This window comes from Petaurus breviceps, unplaced genomic scaffold (assembly GCF_028583685.1).
Source record: "Petaurus breviceps papuanus isolate PSGF00001 unplaced genomic scaffold, PetGlider_PUasm1.0 38, whole genome shotgun sequence".
NCBI classification, from domain to species: domain Eukaryota; kingdom Metazoa; phylum Chordata; class Mammalia; order Diprotodontia; family Petauridae; genus Petaurus; species Petaurus breviceps.
This window is the reverse complement of record NW_027186304.1, coordinates 36,825,445-36,852,836: the sequence shown is the minus strand read 5'-3', so window position 1 is coordinate 36,852,836 and position 27,392 is coordinate 36,825,445. Positions and strand designations below refer to the sequence as shown.

Below are 27,392 nucleotides of genomic sequence, written 5' to 3'. Positions count from 1 at the left end.
TGCCATGCTATTCTTTCTCATTTCTGGATCAGTCTGTTATTAACCATTCTCCTTGGGTGCCCTATTCATGGAAACATAACCACCCTTCGTTAAAGTAGGTGAATTACGTGAAAAAGCACAAGGCATATTTTTCCTGCTTGGTTTGGGCTTTTCCTGTGATTCAGCAATCTTCAGAGGGGAGCTCTTCATCTCATTGCTCCATCAGAGTTCATGTCTGTGATTCCGAAGGTCCTGGAGATGTTCTCTAAGACTGCTTGCCATGGAGGAGATTTACACGCAGTAATTTTCCTAGGGAAAAATGACCTCATAGTGAGCAGAAGACATTTGTTCTTCTTGAGTCATCTCAGTCTTCATGATCCTGTTTGGAGTTTTCTTGACAAAGATATTGGAATGGTTTTGCCATTTCCTTATTGAGCTCATTTTACAGAGGAGGAAACTCAGGCAAAGATAGTTAAATGACATGCCCAGGGTCACACAACTAGAAAGTGTCTGAGAACAGATTTGAACTCAGGTCTTTCTGACTCCAGTCCTGGCACTCTATCTACTGTACTACCTCAGTGCCCAAGTTAGTAGTGGAAGCAGAATTTGAACCCAGTTCCTTTGACCCTGGTCATTTTTCCATTGTGCTATGCTGCAGAGCAGCAGTCAATTTTAAAAGGATCTTATTAGAGTAATACAGCACTAAAACATCAGAGAGCTTGTCTACTCCAATTTCTTCATTTTATAGTTGAGAAAACTTAGACCCAGAGAATTAAAGTGATTTGTTCAAGGTGATATAGGAAGCTGGTATTGGGACCAAGTTGAATGGCTCCAAGTTCAGAGCCCTTTCCTCAAAGTTATATGAGCACAGGGCATCTTTTCCTTCAGGGAGCTCTGATTTAGGGAGGGAAAGATAGGCACACTTCTTTTATGTTGAATTAGGACTCCAAATTTCCCACCATTCATCTTCCTTTGGCTTTGAGCCCTGGAAGAGATCAGCAGCTATAAAAGAACTTGATCTCTCTGAGTGTGTGTGTGTGTGTGTGTGTATGTGTGTGTGTGTGTGTGTGTGTGTGTGTGTGTGTGTGTGTTATAGATGGGGAGAAACTGGAATCCATGAAGGAAGAAACAAAAAAAGCGTTTGGTAAGTGGTTATTATGAGCCAGGCACTGTAAGCACTGTGATACCAAGGCAAAAAGAAGACAGTCCCTGTCCTCAAGGAGCTAACATTTTACTGGGAGATTTAAAAAGAAAGTATTCGCAGGAGTGTGAGGAAACAGGAAGAGGCAGTCATACTTTGGTGGTGGTGATGATGCTGGTGTGAGTGTGTGTGTGTGTGTGTGTGTGTGTGTGTGTGTGTGTGTGCATGTGTGTGTGTGTAAATGGCAATTTTTATTAGTTCCTTCAAAACCCAATTCCAGCATTCCTGGGATGTCTCTGAGCTAACAGGTGACAGGGTGGGGCTTGTTTGGGAGTATTTTTTATTTCCTATACTGGTTCAGTTCAGAATGTTCTTCACAACATTCCTTGAGGTAAATACAGAGAAATTCTTAGATAGTTTAGAAACAAATCAAAAAGCACTGATCCCTCCCTCTCCCCCTGCCCCACCCCCCAACTCCTCCAACCCTTTTACAATCTCCTGGTCTTTAGGTGAGTCACTTTATACAAAGAAGTGAGTTATCCTTCCTTTCCCCTAAGCCACCGACTGACCTATAAGCAACAAATGTAGGGAAGTTTACACATGCTAGGAGGAGGAGAAGAAAATGGAAATTATACTCTGAAGAACTCATTTCTACCAAGGAGTAAACAAAGAAAGTTTTTCTTTGCTCCCCTCGATCTCCCTGCTCCTGATCCAATGATAACTGACAGGAGGCCCAGAAGAACAGGCAAGGGAGAGGGCACAGTGTCCATCCAGGCACCTTTGAGGACCCTAGAGACCAGATAATGGGATACCGGTCAAGAATTTCAGTAAGAAGCAAATGAAGTGAGTGATTCCAGAGGGTCCACTATGCTTCCAGATAGGAAACAGAGTAGACATACATCATGGCAGACAGTTCTGAGTCTTAGGTATTCTTTAGGTCCAGTGGGCCAACATAGATTTAGAACTATTCTTGTATATTGACAAATGTAAATGGATGAATGAATGAATGAATGTCCAGGGAAATTGAGTCTTTTGTTTTGACCTCTTTATGAATATAGGTTGCTCTTAGAGCTTTTCAGTTCCTTAATTAGCAGAATGTGCTACTTATTAATGACAATTCATTTGATTATCGCACTACCTAATGTTCCAGGGTTACAAGTTTTTTAGTAATATCTTTCTCCCACCTCTACAGTCAATGACTTGTCATTAGAAGGAGAAATCAGTTCTATTTGTGTTTGTACTTGCTCTTCAAACTAAAGTATATTTACTTCCTAAGATAGAATTTTGTTGTGGCATGTAGGTACCTCCACTCTAGGGCTTTGCATTGTCATAGAAAAGGAAAAAAAAGAATAGGAGGGGGGGAGGAGGAGGAGGAAGAGTAGAATGAAGAAGAAGTAGAAGAAGAAAGAGGAGGAAGAGGAAGAAGAAGAAAGAGGAGGAGAATTTATATAGCACTTTAAGGTTTCCAAAGTGCTTTGTAGATAGTCTCTCATTTGATTGGCACAACAACCCTATAATTTGGGTGCTATTATTATGCCTATTTTACAGATGAGGAAACTGAGGATGAGGAAAATTACATGACTTTCCCAGGGTCCCAAAGGTAGTAAATGTCTAAAGAGAAATTCAAACTTAATTCTTTTTGATTCCAAATTCAGTGCTTTATTCTCTATACCATCTATATGCCTCACATAATACTTTGTACCTTTCTTCTGCTCTTATGAATTATGAGGGGATACCTGAGCTGAAACTTGAAGGAGAGAAGGGCATACCCTACAGAGATGAGGGAACAGTCCATACTCCAGCTGTGGTATGGTTCTTTGTATATTTATCAATATCTATTAACCATAAACTCCCTGAGGGCAGGCACCTTGTCATATTTAGTCCTTGCATATCATCATAAGGAGAGGACTATGTTCTGGAATTCTACCTCTGATATTTTTCTACTTATGTGACCATGGCTAAATCCCTTGATCTTTCTGAGACTCAGGTTACTTTACAGGGATTTTGTGAGGATCAAATGAGATAATACATGTAAAATATTTTGTGTATAAATATCAGTTCTTTTTGCTTTGGGAGTGGGGGCCAGGAGTAGTCTTTTGTATGTAATAGGTACTTGGTGTATGATAAATTGTTTAAGCAGCTATTCCAAAACTTCTCTTCATTCCTCAAGCCTCCCACCCTCTCAACTGCCGACCTCTCTTCATATTTTACCAAAAATATTGAAGCCATTTGACAAGAGTTCCCTCCTCTTCTCCTCTTATCTCACGTACCTCTGACATCACCTCCAGCTATCTTTTCTTTTTCTCCAGTCTCTCATGAGGAGGTGGATCTTTTCCTTTCTAAGACCAGCCCCACCCCATGTACCCTTGACCCCATCCCTTCCCATTTTCTGAAGATGGTTCCCACTATCACCTCCCACCACCTCCTCTGATCTTCAATCTCCATATCTATGACTGATTCCTTCTTTGGTGCCAACAACATGTGTTCTCATTCCTTAAAACAAAAAAAAAAACTCAATTGGTTCTGCTATCCATTGCTAGCTAGCACCTGATATTTCTTCTCACCTTCACAGTTTCTTCTTCTTGTTTGGTTGTTTCAGTCATATCCAACTCTGCTACCTCCTTTAGGGTTTGCCTGGCAAAGATACTGGAGTGGTTTGCCATTTGCTTCTCAAGTTCATTTTACAGATGAAGAAATTGAGGCAAACAGTGTTAGGGACTTCCCCAGAGTCACATGGTTATTAAGTGTCTGTGGCTGGATTTAAACTAAGGAAGATGAGCCTTCCTGACTCCAGGCTTGATACTCTATCCATGGTGCTACCTTGTTGTCCACCTTCACAGATGCCTCCTTGAACAAAAAAGTTATCTATTGTTGACACTTCCACTTTGAACTCTTTACAAATCAGCCTGGAGTTTGGCTTCTGGCTCTATAAACCAGCTGAAACTGCTCTTTCCAGATTACTAATGATCTCTTAATTGCCAAATTGAATGGCCTTTTTCTCAGTCCTGATCCTTCTTGACTCCTATGCTGCCTTTGACGCTGTCAATCACTTTCTGGCTCTGGATACTCTCTTCTCTTGTGACACTGCTCTCTCCTGGTTCTTCTCCTACGTGTTTGACAGATCATTTGCTGCATCTTTGTCTGGATTATTTTCACTAACCATGGTTGTCCTCCATGGGTCTGTCCTTGGCTTTCTTTTCTTCCTCCACAAAATCCTGCTGAGTGATCTCATCAGCTTCCATTGGCTCAATGGTCATCTCTGTGCAGATGACTTTCAGATCTTTTTTTAATCTAGCCCCAGGCATTTCAAAATGCAGTGGTCAGAGCACTGGGTTTGGAATCAGGAAGACTCATCTTCATGAGTTCAGATCTGACCTGAGACACTTACTAGCTATGTGACCCTGTTTAAGTCATTTAACCCTGTTTGCCTCAATTCCCTATCTATAAAATGAGCTGGGAAAGGAAATGGCTAACCATTCTAGTATCTTTGCCAAGAAAACCCCAAAGAGGATCACGAAGAGTCAGATTTGACTGAAACGACCCAACAGCCAAAGGTATTTCAAAGTCAACATATCACAAACAAGAATTCATTATTTTTTCTTTCGAACCCTCCTCCCTTCTTCTCAACTTTCCTGTTGTTGTCTAGGGCACCACCATCCTTCCAGTCACTTGGGTTCTCAATCTTGGTGACATCCTCAACTCTAACTCTCTTTCATGCCATGTATTCAATTGGTTAACAAATTTTGGCATGTTTTCCTCCACAAATTCTTCTGCATACGTGTCCCCTTCTTTCCATGCGCACTGCCACCACTCTAGTTCAGGCCACTATCACTTCCTATTAATATCTTATTCACAGTAAGGAAACTGAGGATGGGAGAGGTCAAGTGACTTGATTAGTGTCATACAGTTAGTAAGTGTCTGAGGCTGGATTTGAACTCAGTTCTTCCTGATTCCAAGTCTGGCACTCTATCCACCATGCCACCTAGGCACTTAGTAAATGATAGTTGATTGATTGGAGAAAATGGAACGTGTGTGTGTGTGTGTGTGTGTGTGTGTGTGTGTGGTGGGAACATTGGCAAGTAGCAGCCTTCATCTCACCTTCCATCTGTTTGCCTTTTTTTTGCTTGAAATGTGCATCTCGTTTTTCAGCCCCTGTGGCCCCTCCTGTTACTTACTCTTCATGGTATTTGTAAACTGTAGACACATATGTTGCTGCTCCCCATTTATGGTGTTCTCTGCTTACAGACAGCCTCATTCTGTAATAGATCCTGCACTGGAGCCAGGGTGCTGAACGCTCCCAGTAATTTATGATCCTTCCTCTGGAGGTGGGGAGGAGAGCTGGAGCTCACTCTGGGCTTGGTGCTCCAGGATTCCCATCAGTTTGTCTTCTCTCTTTCCTTTTAGCATTCCCTCATTAATATATCTTTTCATTTTGGGACTGGCCTGGTTCCTGCCATTTAAATCAAAGTAGAGAGGGTCTGATTCAGCTTTCTTGCCTGGATCACCTGGAATCTATTATAATACAGGATTATAAACACCTCCACATTCCCAGTAGAGAGATCCCAGAACCACTAAAGTCAAGCTACCTGCAAAATAATTCTGCTTATCAGCTCTCCTTAATCTCTAAATGTCCAGCCCAGTGATAACCTTTGGTTTTCTTTGATAATTACTAAATAAATTCTCACTGAAGCAGACATGGAACACTCTGGTTTCTATTCATGTCTGTCTCACTGATGTCATAGGATTCCTAGATTTCAAGAGGTCATCTAGTCCAGCCCCTGGCCTGCAAGGAGGAGACAGGAAGGGCTAAGATCCCATTTATCTGTTCTGAAGGTTTGGGGGAAAATAATGGGGTTATGTGTATCACAAGGCTGAATTTGCATCAAGGAGGAGAGAGCAAAAGTGAATGGGAAGAAGGAATCACAGCCTCTCAGTGCGGAAAGAGATCCTTGATGTCATTTAATCCAAATGAAATCATACCAGGACCTCTTTCTCTGGGCTAGTATTTCCTTTCAGAGACTATTGTAAACTACATGGAATTGTGCATATGAAAGTATGTAAATAAAGTATATTAAGTACAGAGTATTAGTACTTTTTTTTTCCTTTTGTAAGCTATAGATTCATGATATTGTCTAAAGTATCCTAATTAGACCATAAACTGAAATATTTCATATTTTTAATTGTTTATTTTTAAAACAGACTTAAGGGACTTTAAATTCTCATTTTACTGCTATACATTCAACATAGGATTTTTTTAATGTCATATTAGATTTTCTATTTCCTTGAAGGTTGCTTTGAATTCATTTTAACCTTCTCCAAATTACATTTATCTTATTTTTTTTACATGAGAACCATCACAGGTAGAGAAAATACACTGACCAAAAAATAATTTCATCCAATGTTACAAATAGAAAATGCTAATTATGCCATGGTACCAACCACTTAGAACATACCTACTTTTGTTTACTGTTAATCAACAACCTGCTTTAGCCAGACAAAATAAAATGTGGTTACCATGCAAAAAAAAAATTATCAAAGTATTTCTTTGACTAATAATGTTCATCTAACCTCTGCTAGAATAACAGATAGCATTTATGTGCAAAATGTTTTGCATATGTTACCTCATTTGATCCTCAGAGGAGCCCTATGAGGGAGATACTATTGTTATCCACTTTTTACAGATGAGGAAACTGAGGCTGAGAGGCAAAGTGACTTGCCCAGAGTCATACAACTAGTAAATGTTTAAGGCAGGATTTGAATTCAGGTGTCTCTGACTCCAAGTCCTATTTTCTATGCACTGTGCATTCTAGATGCCTGTACTTGTTTATCTCTAGAGTTAGCTCCTTCTAGAGGTAGCTAGATGACTCAGAGAATAGAGCACTGGCCCTGGAATCAAGAAGACCTGAGTTCAAATTCAGCCTCAGTCACTTACTATTCATAAGACCCTTGAAAAGTCACTTAACTTCTATTTGCCTTAATCCACTGGAGAAGGAAATAGCAAATCACTCCAGTATCTTTGCCAAGAAAACCCCATGGACAGTATGGTCCAACAAGGCACAAAGAGTTGGGAATGACTGAACAAAAAGAATTCTACTTATATGGAATTCTGCTTTTCACCAGCAAGATTTTCCTTTATTAAGTCAGAATCTACCTCTGCAGCTTCCACCCTTTACTTCTTGCTTCCCCCCCTGGGACCAGGCAAAACAAGGCTGATCCCTTTTTCAAACGACAAACCTTTAAAATTTCCAACATGGTTATCATCTATCCCCTAAGTCTTCTCTTCTTCAGGGTAATCATCTCAAGTTTCTTCAAAGAATCTTTCAGTGGCATGGAATCTAGCCACCTTCTTGTCTTGGGAGCCCTTTTCTAGGCTGGCTCCAAACTGAACATGTTTTCCCTAGAACTGAATACAATTCTTCGGCCAGAGCAGAGAATAGGGACTTAGTTCTTTCTTTTTGCATATTCTACAATTACTTTTGGCTTGGGTTCTTTTGGGTTGCCATTTGATCATTGAATTATATTATATTAATAATATAATATTAAATAATATATTTACAATATGGATCTTGGTAATAATATTGATGTATTATATTTATAATATTCAATATAATAATGAATTTTATTGAATTATATTTATAATCCACTAAATTCCCCAGATATTTTCCAACTTTTTTTTTTTATCATTTTTACTCAATTCTGTATTTGAACAGTTCATTTTTTTTTAACCCAAGTGTAGGTTTCAATAAGTACTGTATTTTATAGACCAGATTGCTTCTTTCTTTTGACAACCTTGACTAGAAGAAAGGAAGGAAACAAACAGTTATTAAACACCTATTATATGCCAGGTATTGTGCTAAGTACTCTATAAATATTATCTCCTTTGATCCTCACAGCAACCCTGGGAGATAGATACCATATTTATTTATTTAGTTTACATTTTTTTTTCTTTTTGGAGGGGGGAATGTAGGGCAATTGGGATTGACTTGCCCAAGTCACATGACTAGTAACTGTTAAGTGTGTGAGATTGTATTTGAACTCAGGTCCTCCTGACTCCAGGGCTGGTGCTCTATTCACTGTGCCACCTAGCCACCCCCAAGATACCATTTTTATTATGATCTCCATTTTATAGTTCAGAAAACTGAGGCAGACTTGGAAGAGACAGACGGCTGCTAAGTATCTGCATCTGGATTTGAACTCAGGTCTTCTTGCTTGCAGACCCAGTGTTCTATCTACTGCATTACCTATGACAAGAAATTTGAAATCTATGTGAAACCAGAAAACAGTTAACTGAAGGTAAGAGGTGAAATGGATCTTCTCCTTGCTCACACCATTCATAGACACTTTCTCATGTGCTGACTCTGGATCCCCTCATGCTTCCCTAGGTACCCCATGTGAAGACCAACAGGGATCCAGAACTGTGTATCTGCCAGGGATTCATCAAAGGACTCAGAAAGCTGAGCTGATCCTCAGGGAAGGATGTTAGGACCCACTCACAAGCATCCAGGACTGACTTCTAATGAAGTCTGCTCCCTCTGTGACCCATTCAGGAGAGCATCTGAGGTTTTGTTGTAGCCCATGGGACAGTCATTCAGGAACCTGCGTTCTTCACTTTGATATCAAATAGCTTGCCCAGAGAGTATAACAGGAGATGAAAATACTAAGTAGGCTTTGCTGATGTTCAGCAATAGTTGTTCTCAAAAGAAAAATTTAAAAATCAAATCAATTTCTACTGTTATTCCAATGGCAGAAGCAAGAAGAGCTGGTGAGACTTCTTCCTAAAGATCTTGAAGCCAGAAGCCAGAATATTTAGGAAGTCTCCTATCCCACAGACTCATAAGAGCTCCTGGTAGTCATTCTTCATCAATCAGGAGAGTCTTGTGCAAGTGGCCTTGCCCCTGGAGTTACACATATTTTATCTCTGTCCTTGGTCTATGTCTCTGCTGTTATTCTCCATCAGCAATCAACCCAGAATGACACATGCCTTCTCAGCCTACCAGTTTGTCTCTTTGGCAGGTTGCTGCTGTCTTCATCAAGGTCTGTGAACTGTCAAATCATTGTGTTCAACTGAAGGGATAGTTTTTTGCTTCTGTGCCTGCTCCTTTCCCCTTAAGGATGATGGTAAACAATTTTGAGCTACCATTTTGGTGATATGAGCCTTTATTTAGGCCAATGAAATGAAGCATTAGTTTGAAAATAGCAGAAGCTACACAGGGACTCTATGAAATGCTGATTGTGGAAGGGCATTAGTAGTATAAGAACATTGATTTAACTACTGATAATAAGCTGCTTTGATTCTCAAAAAATTGCATTTAAATGGATGAGACCACAAATAGTAACTTAAAATTTCTGAGATGTTGAATTTCAGAAAATAAAATATTTTGGTCAGATCTTGCCTGACACATAGAAAGAACTTAATAAATTCTTGTTGACTGAATTGTTGAAATTGTGGTTGCAGACTATTACACAAGCCTCTCTAAGTCTCAGTTTTTTCATCTATAAAATGGGATAGAAAGAACAAATTCAATGGGGCTGTTGTGAAGATTAAATTATATATGTAAAGCATTTTCTTTACATATATTTTAATTAAAAACATTATATAAATTATAACTATAATCTTTTACTCATAGTCCTTGAAATTCACTTGAGGGTACTGAGAAGTGAAAAGAAACTTGTCCAGAATCTTGTAGCCAGTATGATTCAGAGATAAGACTTGACTTCAGGTTTTCTTGACTTCAAGGCCAGCTTTCTAGCTACTCCAACATTCTACCTCTAATATGTCTCGAGATTAAAGTACACAGGATTATTTCATAATTTTTCAACAAAATCAGATTAGCTATATGGCTATACAAATAAATTTAGTCATACTATTCTGGAATTTTGAATTTAATTTTTGAATCATTATTTCCCAATCCAAATTGTCCACAGAACACTTTGGGATTTGAAACATTCTAATGGAACCCATAAATGCTGGTCTGGGGTAGGGAAGGAGATTGGGGCACAGAATGTCCTTAGGACAAAGAGAAGAATTGGAGAAATGTTGGGAGAATTTAAATCTTTTTTTTTTTGTAACAGAAAGTTAAATCTATTTTTATAACAAAAAAAATTGTCACACATTATCATTATTTTTATTTGTATTAATATCATTATTTTTTTATGTATATAATTTTACTGTTCACCCCTCTTTTCCTCTCCCCACTAAAGCTCAACTGTGGTTCTTTTACTTATCCTGTCCTGGAGGTGACCCTGGGATCTGGAGGGGTATGTCTGAAGTGTGTGGGTGTTCATAGCTAATATGAAGCTAGAAATACTCTGAGTACATAGGGGGTCCCAGGAATCTCTTAGCTCAATTTGGAAAGACCGATCATGAGAAAGTTGGCCACAAGGTGGCAAAGTTTTTCAGGCACACCAACTCCTAAGAATATCTCTTAAGAGATGGAAGGATTGTGATTATTGCCAAATGAAGAATTTCTCAACACTCATGAAATCACGTGTCCTTGAATTTTGAAGTGTATGATTTCATATTCCATATTTTAGAAGTGGAAATGTCACTACCATCAAAATGTTGTAACCATGCCCCTATCTGTGCCATGTGTTACCCTGGGCTTCCATGGAACACAACTGGGGAGATGATGTGCTGGACTATAGTTAGTTATTGAAGTTGGCCCACAGTGTGTGGAAAAGTAGGATCACAGTGGAAGGACATCTTGGTTTTTATCTGCATGATTCATTCATTCATTTCAAAACATTTTGTGTATACAGGATTGTATTAGTGATACCAAAGAAATAGGAGACACTGTTCATGCTCTCAAGAGTTTATGATCTAGATGAGGAGACAAGACATTTATGCCCAAAGAAGAACTAGAGAAAGTTCAGGGCCATACAAGTGTCCTACAACTTTAGAGAAAGGAGCTCACGCTGGACTAAAGTAGCATTGAAGGTTAGGATGCATGTGTGAACTAAGGAGATTGACCTTTCCATTTATGTCTAGCAAAAGATCAATGCTTCAGTGACACAGAACAGAAGTTCAATGTAAATATTTATATCACTGGTATAAATAGAACATAGCCAAGTACACACTCCAAGTACCTATTCTTAAAACCAAGTTAATCTTGGGTTGTATCATCTCAGTAAAAAGCCATTGATTCTAATTTCCTAGAATTTCTAACACTTTATTTTTGGTTTCTAAAAATGTGTCGTAGAATTACATGTCATAGAATGCTATCCTTATAATTAAGAAATTAAACATGTATACAGACCAAGCCAGTGTATCATTGTGGAATATTGAATATAATCTGGCATCCAGGAAAATGAAGTCTGAAGTTCTCAAAGAAAGACACAAGTGCTAACAGATGTTTCCCATGCTACTGACCCATTCCAAATGATTTAGGAAGTAAAATGAAAGGGGGTAAGGAGTAGATTTGTGATCTCACTGGTATAGGAAACTCTTTACCAATGCTGGCTGGTCTCTACTTATAATCTTAAAAAGCTGCTTAAAAGAATGGTTTCAAACTCAAAGAGAAATAGATCCCTGTGGTTTGTGTTGATATAGAAAACTACAACTTAACATCATCTGTGTTGCACTGTGTTTTTGTTTATTTTGTTAAACATTTCTCAATCCATTTTTTTTCTTTTTTTAAGCAATTGGGGTTAAGTAACTTGCTCAAGGTTACACGGCCAGGTGTTTCTGGGTGGGTGCTAAGTGTCTGAGCCCGGGATTCGATCTCCAGGTCATCATGACACTGGAGCCGGTGCTCTTACTCCCTGTGCTACCTGGCCGCCCCTCTCAATCCATTTTCACCTGACTCCTGCCTCACTGGGGAGTTTTTTTGGCCTCTTGGTGTGAGATTGACCCTATGAGTTGTCAAGTGACTTATTTGGGGTCATACAGGCAGAACTTCCACCCACTGTTTAACAGATCTAAATGGCAAAGCAATCAGACAGAATTCAAAAGAACATTTGTGCGATGTGATTCAGCTCTGCATCTGGTGCAGGAACGTGAGACCTAAAATCCTTCTGGCTCACAACACTGCTGTTGTTTGTGGTCGTTGTTTGTCCTTCCTTCTGGAAGAGGACCAGTGACATCAGGGGGTGATATCTTGGCTGGCAAGTGAATTGGATTTAAGTGAGGCAGGGCTGTGCAACGTCATCAGCATTACTCTCTCCTCTATGGTCATTGGAGTCCAGTGGCAAGACATAAATCACAATGACTGGTCATGGTTCCAGTTGCAGTAGGAGACCTTGGCCTTTTTAAGCTAAGGCCTTTCCCAGGTCTCAGTTTGTCTGAAGTAACACCCATTCAGACGTTAAAGGCTAGTTAAGAACCAAAGCAAAAGATGGCCTGGTTTACCTCTACAAAAGAATCCATCTGGGAGGGGGAGACCTTTAGAGTTTCTGGTCTGAATAGAAACAATTGCACTCATAGTGAGAGCAGTGGCCTTGGAGCCAGGAAGACCTGGTTAAAATTCTGCCTCACTATTTGTGTGTCCCTGGGCAAGTCACTTGACATACTTAGCCTCAGTTTCTTCTTCTATAAAGTGGGGGTGGTGGTAGCACCTCCCTCACAGCATTGTTGAGGAGCTCAAATGAGAGAACATAAACACAGTCCTTTAAAGTGCTGTGTAGGTGCTATCTATCATTGTTATTATTAACTTGTTTTGTGGTTGTTAAGACAATTTAATCAACAAGTATTTATTAATGGCCTACCATATGCCAGCCACTGGCAATACAGAGGCAAAAGGAAGCAGTCCTTGCCCTGAAGAAGCCAATATTCTACTGGGGGAAAGAACATACACCTTACTAGAAAAAAGGAAAATCACGAAGACATTTTGAAATTTTGTGCTCTATTTTAATCTTTGACAAAATCACAGAATCTCAAAATGCAGAAGGGCCTCAAAAGTCATCCAGTCCAACCAGTATTTGGGTAGGAAAACCCTTACAATACATGGTCAGAATGTTCACCCAACTTCCTCTTGGAGACCTTCAGGGATGCAGAACTCATCCCCTCCCAAGGCAGTCCATTTCACTCTGGGATCAAACTTTCTCCAACTACCAACCTTATTTAGAAAATCTGTTCAACTTCCACCTATTGTTTCTAGACCCTGGGGTTAAGTGGAATAGATCCCTCTGTCACATGACAGAATTTCAAATACTCAAAGGAAGCTATCTTATTCACCTTGAGTCTCAATTTACAACGGGGTAGAAAAGGCATCCTTTACTCAGCTCTTCCCTCCGTAGCACAATGGATAGAATACTGAGTTTAAATCCTGCCTTGGATACTTACTAGCTGTGTGACCCTGGGCAACTCACTTAACTATTGTCTGCTTCACTTTCCTTATCTGTAAAATGGAGATAATAAAAGTACCTACCCATCAGGAATTTTGTAAGGATTCAAAGAAATAAGTTATGTCAAGAAACCTTCCCCAATCTCTCTTAATTTCAGTGCCTTCTCTTCTATATAGCTTGCTTTTCATATATTTGTTTGCATGCTTTTTCCTCCGTTAGATTGTAAGCTCCTTGAGGGCAGGGGATATCTTTTGCCTCCTTTTGCATCCCCAGTGCTTAGCACAGTGCCTGGAACATAGAAGGTACTTAATAAAATGTTAGTTGATTTATTGGTTAAAGAGCTTTGCCAAACCTTGAAGTGCTATATAAAAGCTAGTAATTAGCAGGCTGGCAGAATGAAGGTGTGTCCTTCAAGCGGAAAGAGTCCTTTGATTACTTGACATTATTTTTACCAGTAACTCCAGATGGAAAACCTTTTGTACCACCTGCTAATGATTTAATTAAGTGTTTGGAGCATTCTTGTGCAAGAGAAAATGCTAGCCACTACTCAAAGAGGCAGAATAATACAGAGAAGCTCTACTTTGAATCAAGAAACTCTGGGTTCAAATCCTGGCCCTGCTACTTGCTAGCTCTCTGAACATGGGTCATTCTGAGTCTTTGGATTTTAGGGTGAAAAATGATCTGGAGAAAGAAATGGCCAACTGCTCCAGTATCTTTGCCGAGAAAACCCTAAAATGGGGTCATGGAGAGTCAGACATGACTGACTGAACAACAAATGGTACATTATGGGGAATTGGTTCATCTTAGAAAAATAGCTCTTTCTTCTGCAGCATTTACAGAACTATTTAGTAACCCTGTTTTGAAAAGACCTTAATTGCTGTCAGCCAAAGTAGGTCACACATGTGTTTTTATGTCCATATTACCATCACTATCGTCACCTTCTTTTTGAAGAAGGATTGACTTTTGGGTTTACATTTGGAAGGCAAGACACAGGACAGCAACTTTTGAGGACTTAATACAAAAACCTTATGGAATAGATTTGATTTTTCAAGGCTTGGTTTTCTTTCTTGTTTCAGGAGTATCTGCACACACACACACACACACACACACACACACAAACACAAATACACAGAGTTTTTCATTTAAGCCAAATAGCAATTGAAGTGTGATAATCAGGGAGAAGTAGGAAGTGCCAATGATCCTATCTCTGGAGAATGTGTTGGGACCTGCCTGCCCAGAGGAAGAAAGAATGAAAAAGAAGTTAGTTGTCTCAGCAGGGGTGGTTAAACATTCCCACCATCTGTACTTTCAGGGAGTTGTCTTGGTTCAACAGAGTTGTTAGAAATTAAAGGCCCAGGGAGACCAGAACCTCTGACCTTTGTGGCTCACTGAATCAGACTTAGAGCAGGAAGGAACTTGCTAGGCCAGCAAGTCCAACCCTACCATTTTACAGATGTGGAAACTGAGGTTTAGAGAAATGGCTGTCCAGGGCCACTTGCCCAAAGTCACACAGGTATTCAAGGATAAAGGAAGAAACTGACTCCAAATCTAGTACTCTTTCTACTTTGCCAAAAATAATTTACCCAAGTTGACAAAACTTTTGTTTCTTGAAGAACTATTCTGCAAATCTTTCTGAAATAAGATTGAGAATCTAAACTTTGAATTGAATAATGAAAAAAAAAGTTTCCCTACTTTTTTATTTTTTAAATTTCTTTAAAAAAATTTGCAGTTAACAAACACCATAGCTGGTAAGTGTCTGAGGAAGAATTTTTTTTAAATGAAACCAAACTCTTATTAGTTTATTAAAGTTAAATTACATACCTTTCCTTTCCTTTTGCAAACATATGTAAAATAATAAATGTAAAAAAATCACAGAATTTACAATAATTTGTTTTGTTGTTCTTCCTTGTTCTCAAGGAGGACCAATGATATCAAGAGGTGATGTCTTGACTTGCTAGGGAGTTGGATTTAAGTGAGGCAGGGCTGTGCAAAGTCATCAGCCTCATTCTATCCTCCAGAGTCATCAATAACATAACAGGATCACAGAATTATGGAAATATCTTATAGTACATCAAATCACTCACTTATAGAACATCTAGTCCAATTTACCTGACCAAGAATATTCTGCAACACATCCAGTAAAAGGTCACTGAATTTTTGCTTGAAGACCTTTAATGAGGGAGGTACTTTTCAGGGCAACCTGCCTGAATTTTGGATAGCTCTAATTACCAGGTAATTTTTCTTGACAAGGAGTCAAAAATTCCTTTCTGAAATTTTCTGTCCATTGATATGATTTCTGTCCTTTTGAATCAATGAGGAAGAATTTGAACCCAGTTATTTCTGACTCCAAACACATGAAGTTATTTTAAATTGGTATTCACACACACACACACACACACTTTAAGGAAAACTTTTGCCTTCCTTATAAAAAATGTTTTCAAAGGTAAGGAGAACTCTTGAGTCAATGGAGAGATGAAAATGTGAAAAAATCAAACATGCATTATGAATTGCTCATAAACAATTCTACCTTCTGCTGAACAGAGCGACAGGGCTAATTCTCAGAATGTACCATGCTTCAAATGTAGATCAGCAGTGTCAAACTTCCTCCACTTCAAGATGAATTATGCAGAAACTATGGACAATGAAAGACAATTTTCAGACCCCTCGTGGTTTTCCCTAGATCTTCCATGAGTTGGTGTCTCATGGGATGTGTTTTTTCACAAAACTACATTTTGGGATGGAATGCTGGGAAAAGAGATCAATGATTTTCTAGTGAATATTTTGTTGTTCAGTCATTTCAGACACTTTGTGACCCCCTTTGGGGTTTTCTTGGCAAAGATAATGAAGTGATTCGACATTTATTTCTCCAGATCATTTTATAAGTCAGAAAACTGAGGCAAGCAGAGTATTTGCCCAGGGTCACAGAGCTATTAAGTGTCTAAAGCCAAATTTGAACTCGGGACTTCATGACTCCAGGTGCTCTATTCGCCATGCCACCTAGCTTGTCCCTATTCTACTGAATAAGCACTTCATAAAACCCTGTTGAATTAAGGACAGCCCCTTAGTTAGCAAAGACCCATCTATTCTCTCTTTTTTCTTTTGTTCCTTTCCCATATTCTAAGAATGGTTCTAGTCAGAGTTCTATAAGACACCTTTAGGATCTTACCCTCTCATTTTATAAAGGAGGCCCAGACAGATGAAGTGACTTGTCCGAGATTGCACAGGTAGTAAGGGACAAAGCAGGGCGCTGTGACTTCTTTCCACTAAGTCAAAAGTGACTTACCCATGCAAATCTTTCTAAAAATAAGACTGATATCTAAATGTTGCATTGAGTGATGAAATACCTTTTCATATTTTTCTTTTTTCAACAATTTTTTTATTATTCTGAACCTAACCAAATAAAATGAGCACTTCGATTTATATGTATATGTGTGTATGTGTGTATAAACAGAAGAAAAAAGGGTTGTGAATGAAACTGAATCTTTATTCTTTATAGCTTGTTTTTCTTTTAAAGAATATAATAAATTCAACATGTAACTTCCAAAGCTTGTCTACGATTCCTTCTGAATATATTTTTTTCTCACATTATAAAATTCTCAACATAGGATAGGGACTGGTTCTTTGATCTCATTACTGTAGGGAATTCCCATAGGATCAAACTTCATTTACCAGTGAAAGTCAGGACCTTTTTTTTTTTTTCCTGTTTACAGTTTTAGAGATAGATTTAATTTTTCTTTCCCCCCCCCTTTTTAAAGTTTATTTACTTTTAGTTTACAACATTCCGTTCCACAAGTTTTTGAGTTCCAAATTTTCTTTCCCCCTTCTTGTCCCTCCCCTCCACCCCCCCATGGCTTCATGCAATCTGATATAGGCTCTACATATACCTTCACACCAGACATTAGTCAAGTTGTAAAGAAGAATTATAACCAATGGAATGAACAAGGAGAAAGAAGAAACAAAAAAAAAAACCCAAACCCAACCAAAACAAAACACAGAGAGAGCGAATAGTTTGTGTCTTTCTTTGGATGTGGATAACCCTTTCCATCATGAGTCTTCTGGAGTTGTCTTATAGCCTTGCATTGCTGAGAGTAGATTTGATTTTTCAACCCTTGATTTTCTTTCTTGTTTTGTAAATATTTGAGTACACAAGCACACACACACATACACACACAACGTACAAACACACAAATGCCAGGTTTTTGGTTTAACCCAAATAGCAATTAAAGTGTGATAATCTGGAGAAGGAGGAAGTGCCAATGATCCTGTCTACTCTGTCTACTGAGCAGGTAAGCTGCTGTTTGTCCTTTGATTTTGAAGAGCGTCAATGCCATCATTGGGCGATGTCTTGACTCATGGGTGAATTGGATTTAAGTGAGGCAAAGTAGCAGTAAGTTGTCAGCCTCACTCTGTCTTTTTTTTTTTTTTAAGCAATTGGGGTTAAGTAACTTGCTCAAGGTTACACGGCCAGTTATTTCTGGGTGTGGTGCCGAGTGTCCGAGCCCGGGATTCGATCTCCAGGTCGTCCCAACACTGGAGCCGGTGCTCTTACTCGCTGAGCCACCTGGCCGCCCCTAAGCAATTGGGGTTAAGTAACTTGCTCAAGGTTACACAGCCAGGTGTTTCTGGGTGGGTGCTAAGTGTCTGAGCCCGGGATTCAATCTCCAGGTCTTCTCAACACTGGAGCTGGTGCTCTTACTTGCTGTGCTACCTGGCCTCCCCAACCTCACTCTCTCTTGAAGTCCAGTGGTGAGACAAAAGTCAGGACAAGTGGTCATGGCCCAGCATGCAGTAGACAAAACTTGGCATCTTCAGTGTCTGAACAAGTGCTAAGTGCCTGCATCAGCTGCCTTCGTGACTTTTGGAACAAATTGTTCCCACCCTCCCTTTCCACTGGGGTAGTCTTCACATGCTTGGGGTAGACATCCCCCTAGCTCACTGATGGCTTGGAGGCCTCTTTGAACCCTCACCTGGGTTAGGCCGTCTGCTAAGGCGGTTTTACTTAAGTGTGGCTGCTGTGCATGCTACAGCTTCTTGGAGCCCCAAATGAGAGCTGGGTGACAGGTAGGCACGAAAGGTGGATGAGCAGCTGAAAGGGCTTGGCAAGCCTTTGCCCCAGAGGTGCTAGTCCTTCTGAATACCCCATACATCCCACAGACAATTTGGAGATAGGACTTGCACTCGTATCTTCCTGGCTTCAGGGATAGCTCTCTACAATATAGGTGATGCAGTGGATAAAATTCTGGGCCTAGAGTCAGCAAGACCTGAGCTCACATCTAGCCTTAGATACTTGCTAGATGACACTGGACAAGTTATTTAACCTCTCTTTGCCTCAGTTTCTTCAACTGTAATATGGGGATAAGAGTCATACCTACCTCCCAAGCTTGTTGTGAGAATCAAACTAAATAATAATTGTAAAGCACTTAGCACAACACCTGGAACCTAGAAGATACTGTATAACCACTAGCTAATATTATTATTATAATATAACACAGCTTCCCTTCATTCTTAGAACATCATAAATAAACTTTGACTCTATCAAGTTTCTTTGATTAAAAAAATAAATCTTTTCCTTTCATTCAAATCCTAAAATCCAAAACAAATCAACAAACATTCTACTGTGCTTAACTTCCTACAGCCTCCAATGAAGGCCCTGTTCTTCCTTCCTAGAAGAGAAAGTGTTGAGAATAGTTATATTTACTCCCTTCTGCCTGATCAATAGAATCAGGGCCCCCTTGCAAACATAGAGCCATTGGCTAAATGCAACGGTAGACTTGCCTTCCTATTTTACAATGGAGGAGAATGGTTCATCTTAAAAAAAGGATCTTAGTACTAAAGCAGAAATTATATAGGAAGCCCTCTCTGAAAAGATGTTAATTACTTTGAGCTAAAGCAGGTCAAGTGTGTATGTTTTTAAGTCCATATGACCATTACCACCATCATTATTCTGTGAATACTCAGAGAACATCCAAATGACAATGCGTGTGAAGGGCTGTGAAAAGGATTAAGTGCTATATAAACCACGTTATTGTTCTATGTAAAGGTTGTGATCTAAGGATCAGAAAGGCGATGGGTTTTTACATGGAGTTTATATTACGCTTGTCGTCTGCCATACGCTGATAGTGTTGCTGGGATGTTTGTACAGTCTTTGGAATCTTTACCTGTTAGGTGAATAAACACAAACTCAGACTTCGTGGCTGCTTCTCTGACATTCTTCACCAACACTAAATTCCCTCCAAAGATTCTTCCAGGGAACTTAATATTTAGTAGCGGATCTCTTCTTGTTTAGAAGCCAAACCCCCCGAGTGACTGCTCTGTGGGATGAAATATAATATGTGGGAGTTAATCTTGCAATTGGTTCTGTAACTGGGAGTTAGAAAAAAGAAGGGAGGGGAGCTTTACAGTAAGCCTGGCCCCATGGAGAATGTGTGTGTGAGCAAGAGAGTGGGGGAGGTATTCTGTGTGCGTGTATGTTTGTGTGTGTGTCAACAGGGAGAGGCAGTGTGGTATAATGGAAAGAACCCTGGAAGTCAAGCCACAGGAGTGAGTTTCAAGCTCTTCCTTGATTTTTGGGAAAACCACGTCCAGTGTGAGCTTAGTAGCAGTGAAGTCAAAAGTCAAGGTTGGGGGGGTGGGGATTGGGAAGAGTGCAATGATTCAGATAAGGCTGATTCACACAAAGGGTCAATCTAAGGAATAATGTCACCCTGTGACCTTGGAATAGTTGCCATGATTCACAATCCTCCCCTCTTTCTCCCCCCACCACTACCATCACTCCTGAGCTATCCAAAGGCTATCAAAGGGCAGAGGTCAAGGCTGGGAGTTACAAGGGGATAGACTCTGGCTTGATCTGCAAAGCTTCCTATCGATTTGAGTTGTGTGAAAGTGGAACGGACTGCCTTGGCAAACAGTGAGTGTATCACTTACCGTGTTTCCCCGATAATAAGAAACTGTCTTATTAATTTTTTTGGACAGAAAAACAGCAGAGGGCTTATTTTCAGGGGAGGGCTTATTTTAATGAACATCGACAGCAATTTTAATAAACAGGTAAATGTGAACAAAAAAATGTACCTTTATTCAATAAGCAAATCACTGGGGAAGAACAGGATGACGCGCTCACTGCTGCAGCTCTGATTGGATGCAGCTTGGAGCGCGGTGTGCGTTTCGGGGGGGGGGAAGGTGCATACAGAGGGTACCGTAATGTAGCGTGTAGCGCAGGGGATCACCTTCACTACAGTAGCAATCTCAATAGGGCTTATTTTCGGGGGAGGGCTTATTTTAGAGGAATCTTACACAGAAAGGGGAGGGCTTATTTTCGGGATAGGTCTTATTATCGGGGAAACACGGTAGCATTATTCATAGGATCCAGAGCTAGGAACATTCATAGGATCCTCCAATCCCCTGTTTTTACAGATGATAAAAGTGAAAATCATCAAGGTGATTTGTTGAATTAACATCACAAGGGTAGTAAATGGGTGTATGTGTCTAAATCTACGTATGCACGCAAAAATACATAAATATTTGTGTGCATGTAAATATTATGTATATGTGTATATGCACACACACAGTGCGTATTGTATATATGTACAATGTATTTATATATACACACAACACACATATATGTACACACACACATACACATATATACTGATGTGGATGATGCCATCTTCTCCACACCAGTCATACCCTTATTGCATACACACATATGTATGTATGTATGTGCACAGAAATACATATATATGCTATGTGTATATATGAACACATTCACATACCATATACGTATATTTGTGTGTCTAGTGGCTGCTGCTCTGACATTCTTCACCAACACTAAAGCACTTCCCTCTCAAGGTGTAAGACTTGATTTTTGCTAGATTCATGTCTTATCAGTGAATCTCTGAAGTTATTTATTAGGCCTATTTGTCTAAGTATTCCAAACATTTCAGTTCAACAGGGCACTTTTTACTCATATGGATGAAAAGCCAGAATGAGTTATCTGAGTGAATAGCTGAGGCCTAACCAGATGCCCAGATCTTAAGACAGGAGAGATCTGAGTTCCAATCTCACCAATATGGCATTGAACAGCTGTGTGACCTTTGGTGAATCATTCAACTTAAGTCTGTAAAATGAAGGAATTAGACTAGATGGTCTCTGAGATCTTTTTAAGCTCCAAATTTATGGTACTAGGATTTTAAGACCTTTCTAGACCTCAGTTTCTTTATCTCTAAGATGGGAATAATATCTATATAGATAATATCTATATGGTATCTGTGCCATTACATACACATATATGTACTATCTACCTTATAGATCAATTTATAGGATCAAATGAAGCATTGAAAATGCTTCATAAACCACAAATTCTGTTCAATCCAACTTGACAATGAGCAAGCATTTATTAAATGCTTACTATATGCTAGGTGCTAGGGGATGCCTCCAGGAAGCTTACCTTCTCTTAGGGAAAGACACACACACACACACACACACACACACACATACACTGAATATAAAATAAACAGAAGGTGACTGGTGACAGGTGTTGGATGATAGTAACTCAGGGATATCATGAAATACTTTATGTAGGAGTGGAAGCCTAAGGTGAGTTTTGAAGGAAAGAAAGAATCCCAAGAGGTGGAGATGAAGAGACAAGCATATCTGGCATGGGGCACAGGCATTGCAAAGGAAAAAAGATAGGAAATGGAGGGTGGATGAGAAGAACAATGAGAAGACCAGTCTGGCTGAAGTGGAGCGTGGGAAAGGGAGAAGTGCAGACCAAGACTTGGAAAGGGATGTTGTTGGCATCCACCATATGCTAAGCACTTTTCTAGGCATCAAAGATTAAAATGAAATAGTCCCTGCCCTCAAGGAACTTATACTCTGCTGTGAGAAAGTACCCTATAAATGTCAGTGATTAGTTTTACCATATCTTATAGAACCAATCCAGAGAAGACCACCTCTTTGCTCCCCAATGACTGGCATTTCTGGTCTTGCTTAAGTTTATTGAGATCTGGTTTGTCCCTTTGCAGTGAGTATATGACAAATAATGTGAGTGACCATGAGCATGGTATGGTGTTCAATGTTGGCACTGCCCTGATCTTGGAGTCATTTCATGATGTCAGATGCAGTGATCAACACAGAGATTGAATTGGAGTAAGCACAGGAACCAGGATGACCCATAGGGACAGGTGCCTGTGTGACACCTGCAGGTAGACAGCTGACTTGGAGAAATCTCCGTGGCCTGTGCTGCCAAGATGTCCTGGGCTAAACTCCCTCTGACACTAGTGTGGTCCCTCGATAATGCAGCACTAATTGAATGAGAGGCACGTTGACAGCCATCGGCCCTGGAGCAACACTACAAGTCCCACAAGAACAGGAAACCGAGTGGAAATCCAAATATACACTGTACCCTAACCCCTGAAAGGAGAGACAAAAACAGATTAGAATATTGTTCGGGCAGGCAGAACCCTCCCAGGCGATAACTGAACAAGGGATCAGGCTGTCTATTTTAAGTGTTCCCACTGCAAGCCCTAATGAGGTGGAGAAAGTCCAACATAGACTGGGCGGTGACGTTCGCTCCTTTGTCAGTGACAGAATCATGTAGCAATTTCCTGGCCTGTAAAAACATCCCAATAAATCTCCTATGTATACCATTAGGAAAGAAGGCCTGTCGGGCTGAGCAAGCTTCAGAGGGCTGCTAACCTTGAGCAACTCTCCAGCTCTTATTGCTCAATGGAAAATTCAGCTGAGTAACAGGAGACTGATTGCAAGGCAGTAAATCACCGGGAGATGCCCACTGACATCCAGGGGGCAGTGCACAGGGAGTTTAACAAGGTCATCCACACTGGGCTTCCTCTGAGGTGGAGGCTACGGCTTGCTGTCAGGCTCTGAGCCAGGCTTTTAATCATAGAGGGTGAGGGTTGGAGGAACGGGAAAAAGCAACGATCTGGGGAACACCAGGGGAAAATGGAGCTTGGCCTTTCAGAACATCGGTGGTGCCACAGTGATCAGCCCTAGGAGTAAGGAAGCCTGGCTTCACACTGTCCTCGTCAATGTTAGAGGAAGCCTGACCGCTCGAAAGCTTGGGTCGATTCCCACACCTTCTGCTGCTTCAGTCCCGCGCCCTCCCATGTCCTCCAGTGACTTCCCAGAATTCTCTGAATCAGATATAAACTTCTGGTCATTGTCTTCAAAGGTTCCACCAGTTCTTCTCATGGCTCTGGTTCTGTCTCTTTGTTCCAGCCAAGATGGTCTTCTTGTGGCTCTTATGTTCCATTCTTCAACCAATCGATCTATCAAAATGCACTTATGCACTTACTATGTCTCAGGCACTGTGCTGAGTGTTAGAAATAAAGAAAAAACCCCACAAATTAAAAACAAAAACAAAAACCCTGCCTTCAAGGAATTTGCAGTCTAGCCAGAGGTCGTAGACTGTACCTAGATATACACAAAATAGACACAAGATGACTTTGGGAAGATGACACCAGAAACTTGGGGGAACACAAAAGCCTTCGTATAGGTGACTCTTGAACTGAGCCTTAAAGCAAGCTAGGGATTCTGAGAGGCAGAGATGAGGAAGGAGGGAGTTCCCGATATGAGGCCCAGCCACTGCAAAGACAAAGAGGCAGAAGATAGTGTCAGGTACGAGAAACATTAAGAAAACAAGCTCAGTTAGATCAAAGTGTGTGAGGAAAGGAGCATTGTATATTGAGGTTAGAATGGTGCCAAGGGGTGAGTTAATGGAGAGTTTTAAATGCCAAGCAGAAGAGTTTATATATTTGATCATAAAGGCGATGGGGAATCACTGGGATTTATCGAGTACAGAATGGGGGGGGGTGAGATAGTCAGACCTACATTTTGGGAAAATCACTTCAGCAGTTGTGTAGAGGGTGGATTGAAGAGGGGAGAGACTTGAGGGAGGGAGAACAATTAGGAGGCAACTGCAGAATTTTTGTAACATATTTATTCCTCTTCTTTTAAGTTATAGGAAATGAGAAGTCTTTCAAAGGATGAGAGTAGGCCAGTTCAAGGGAAAGTTAATGGGAGGTTGACCACTTCTACAAGCGGTAGCAAAGGGTCTGAATCACACAAGAAGGCTAAATCTGCTGGTGAGGCTCTCCAGATGGAAGTCTGGCACAGTGTGCCGAGGAAAGGCAGATCAGAGGAGATCAGTTCCTCTGTCTGCTATAACTGATGTCATAAAAGTTGTATTGTAGTTGTTATTTAAGAATGTTTGTGAGAATTTAGGAATTTAGAAATTTAGGAATGTAACCTCAATAAACCTAGAAGGCCAATGGCAATTGCAAGCTGGATTTTCATGAGGTGACATCAATCAACAAGGATTGATTAAGCGCATGATGCCGTGATCATCACTTGATCATCCAATCAATATGCTGTGATCATCAATTGATCATCCAATCAATCAAGAAGCATTGGCTACATGTTTACTTTGTATGTGCCAGGCACTGTGATAAACACACTGGGGTTCAAAGAAAGGCAAAGACAGAGTCCTTGTCCTTGGAGAGTTTATATTCTAACGGGGGAGACAACATTTACACATATAACTGTACATATAAGATATAGTGATATAAAAAGTACACTACATATATTGAATAAGAAAATAATAGCTTGAAATGGCACTAAAACTTTGAATACAATGTCTTCCTTTTATTTCTCTATCTTTACTTCTATCTCCATCTCTATCAATCTCTATCTACATATCTGTTGTTTAGTCATTTTTCAATCATGTCCAACTCTTTGTGACCCCATTTGGAGTTGTTTTGGTCAAATAAGTAGTTTGCCATTTCCTTCTTCAGCTCACTTTACAGATGAGGAAACAGAGGCAAGCAAGGTTAAGTGATTTGCCCAGGGTCACACAGTTAGCTAAGAGTCTGAGGCCAGATTTTAACTCAAAAAGATGATTCTTTCTGACTCTAGGCCTGGTTCTCTGCTTATTATTATACTTAGCTTCCCTATACCTCTCTCTCTCTCTCTCTCTCTCTTTATATATATACATATATATTATATATATATGTATGTATGTATGTATGTCTATATCTATCCACACCTATATTTATGTCCACATCTACATCACTATCTATCTACATCTTTATCTATCTATCATAAATGTTAGGTAGTCTCAGAGGGAAGGCACCAGCTGTGAGAGGGAGCAGGAGAAATGGGGTGGATGGAGATGGAGAGAAGTCTCCAGCAGAAGAATGGATATGAACTGAGTTCTGAAGAAATGCAGGAATGGGGGGGAGTCAGCCAAAAGACCTGAAGTTGAGAGATGGAATGTCTTGTTTGAGTAATAGCAAGGAGGCCATTGATGCTGGATCATAGTGAAAGAATACTGGAAAGGTAGGAAACCAAAACAAAAGAACTTTTAAAATTTTATCCTGGAGACATCAGGGATTTTCTAGAGTTTGTTGAGTCTTAGAGGGGTGACATGGTCAGACCTGTACTCTGGGAAAATAATTTTGCCAGATAGGCAGAGGATGGATGGGAGTGGGAGCAGATGGAATTCAGAGACAGGGAAATAAACTAGAAAAGGAGACCAAATGGCCAGTGTTTTTGTGTTGCGTCTTTCTGCTCTCGGGTAGGCTGGTTGCTGGACAACAGACAGTCTGTTGCCAGAACTGGAGCTGAGATCTTTCCAACTCTATAGAAACTGTCAGAGCTTAGACTTAGTAGGTATAGCCTCTAAGGACCCAGGGTATTCTTAACAACATAATTAGACCCCAAAGTAGGACTAAAAGCACAATTAATAGTGAACTTTATAATTAAAACTAAACAATGTTGAGGAATATTATTTTGTGAAACTATATCAATATAAAAGATTTCAGGGGGCACAGGAAATACTCATTCAATGAAAAGAAGGAATACTCATTAGTTTACCTTTTTCCTTGTGATATTTTGGGCAGGACAAGTAATGTTATAGCGAGAGCAGTGTTGTTTTCCTCAGCCTCTCATGTTGCTGGAAGGTAACTCAGCATCATTGATATAATACCAGGCTTAGGGAGAGGGGAGCCTGAGTTCAAATCTTACCTCAGAATCTTACTTACTGTGAGACCCTGGGAAAGTCATCTTCCCTCAAGCAGTAGTTTCTTCACTTGTAAAATGGGAAAATGATAATAGCATTTTTCTCATAGGTTGTTGTGAGATAATATCTGTAAAGGTCTCTGTAAAACTAAATGTTTATTATTATATACACATAAAGATTCTCTTTATTTTTCACTCTGAATATAGCTGTTTCTGAAAAAGTTGCAAAGATCTTGTTTCCTGGGTAGGGCTGTTCAGCCTCTGTTCTGGTAAAAGGTAGGTATCCGATCCCTGACTGGGATCAGGAGCTGTGGGGCCCACTCAGGACAGAGAAGCCTTCTTCCCAACCCTCTCTTGGCTTGACTGCCTGTCTCTGTTGGTGACTTTCCCACCTGACTTGCCTCTATTCTAACCTGTGTTGTTGTTGAATCTGTGACAGAGCAGAGGGGACAGAAGTTACCCTGATGACTCTGAGACATGCTTAGTTGCTTAGGAAATGCTGTCGTTTTCTAGTTCCCAATGGAAGGTAAAGGGGGTGGGGGAAGGGCACCCTGTCCCTGTTTCATTGGTGGTGATGGCAGTAATTGCAACTGGGTTAATAAACCAGATTCAACCTTTAGGTAACCAGTCATTGTTACCAGGGCAAAAATATCATCAAAAATGTATAATTCTCTTGAACTTAACCATTAAATAATTGGCATAGATGAAAACTGCTGGTAGTTACATTTTTGCTTAGAAAATTTTAATTGGGGCGGCTAGGTGGCACAGTGAATAGAGCACTGGAGTCAGGAGGACCTGAGTTCAAATCTGACCTCAGACATTTAACACTTACTAGCCATTGGGCAAGTCACTTAACCCTGACTGCCCTGCCTTCCCCCCTCCAAAAAAAGGAAAAAAAAATTAATTGCTCCTGCTTTACCTACAGGATGAAAGCTGTACTCCTTGGCTTTTTATTAAA

General features: G+C 40.1%; 1 long non-coding RNA gene across 2 annotated transcripts; it reads left to right on the top strand.

Moving 5' to 3' along the window:
• The first annotated feature begins 1,671 nt into the window (after positions 1-1,671).
• LOC138170053 (uncharacterized) lies at positions 1,672-9,713 on the top strand. Of its 2 annotated transcripts, none has more exons than XR_011170524.1 (3): positions 1,672-1,963; positions 8,336-8,413; positions 8,503-9,713. It is a non-coding gene; the product is annotated as an uncharacterized lncRNA (long non-coding RNA). The 2 variants fall into 2 exon arrangements; XR_011170523.1 differs by having other exon boundaries at positions 8,250-8,413.
• The last annotated feature ends 17,679 nt before the right edge of the window (positions 9,714-27,392 follow it).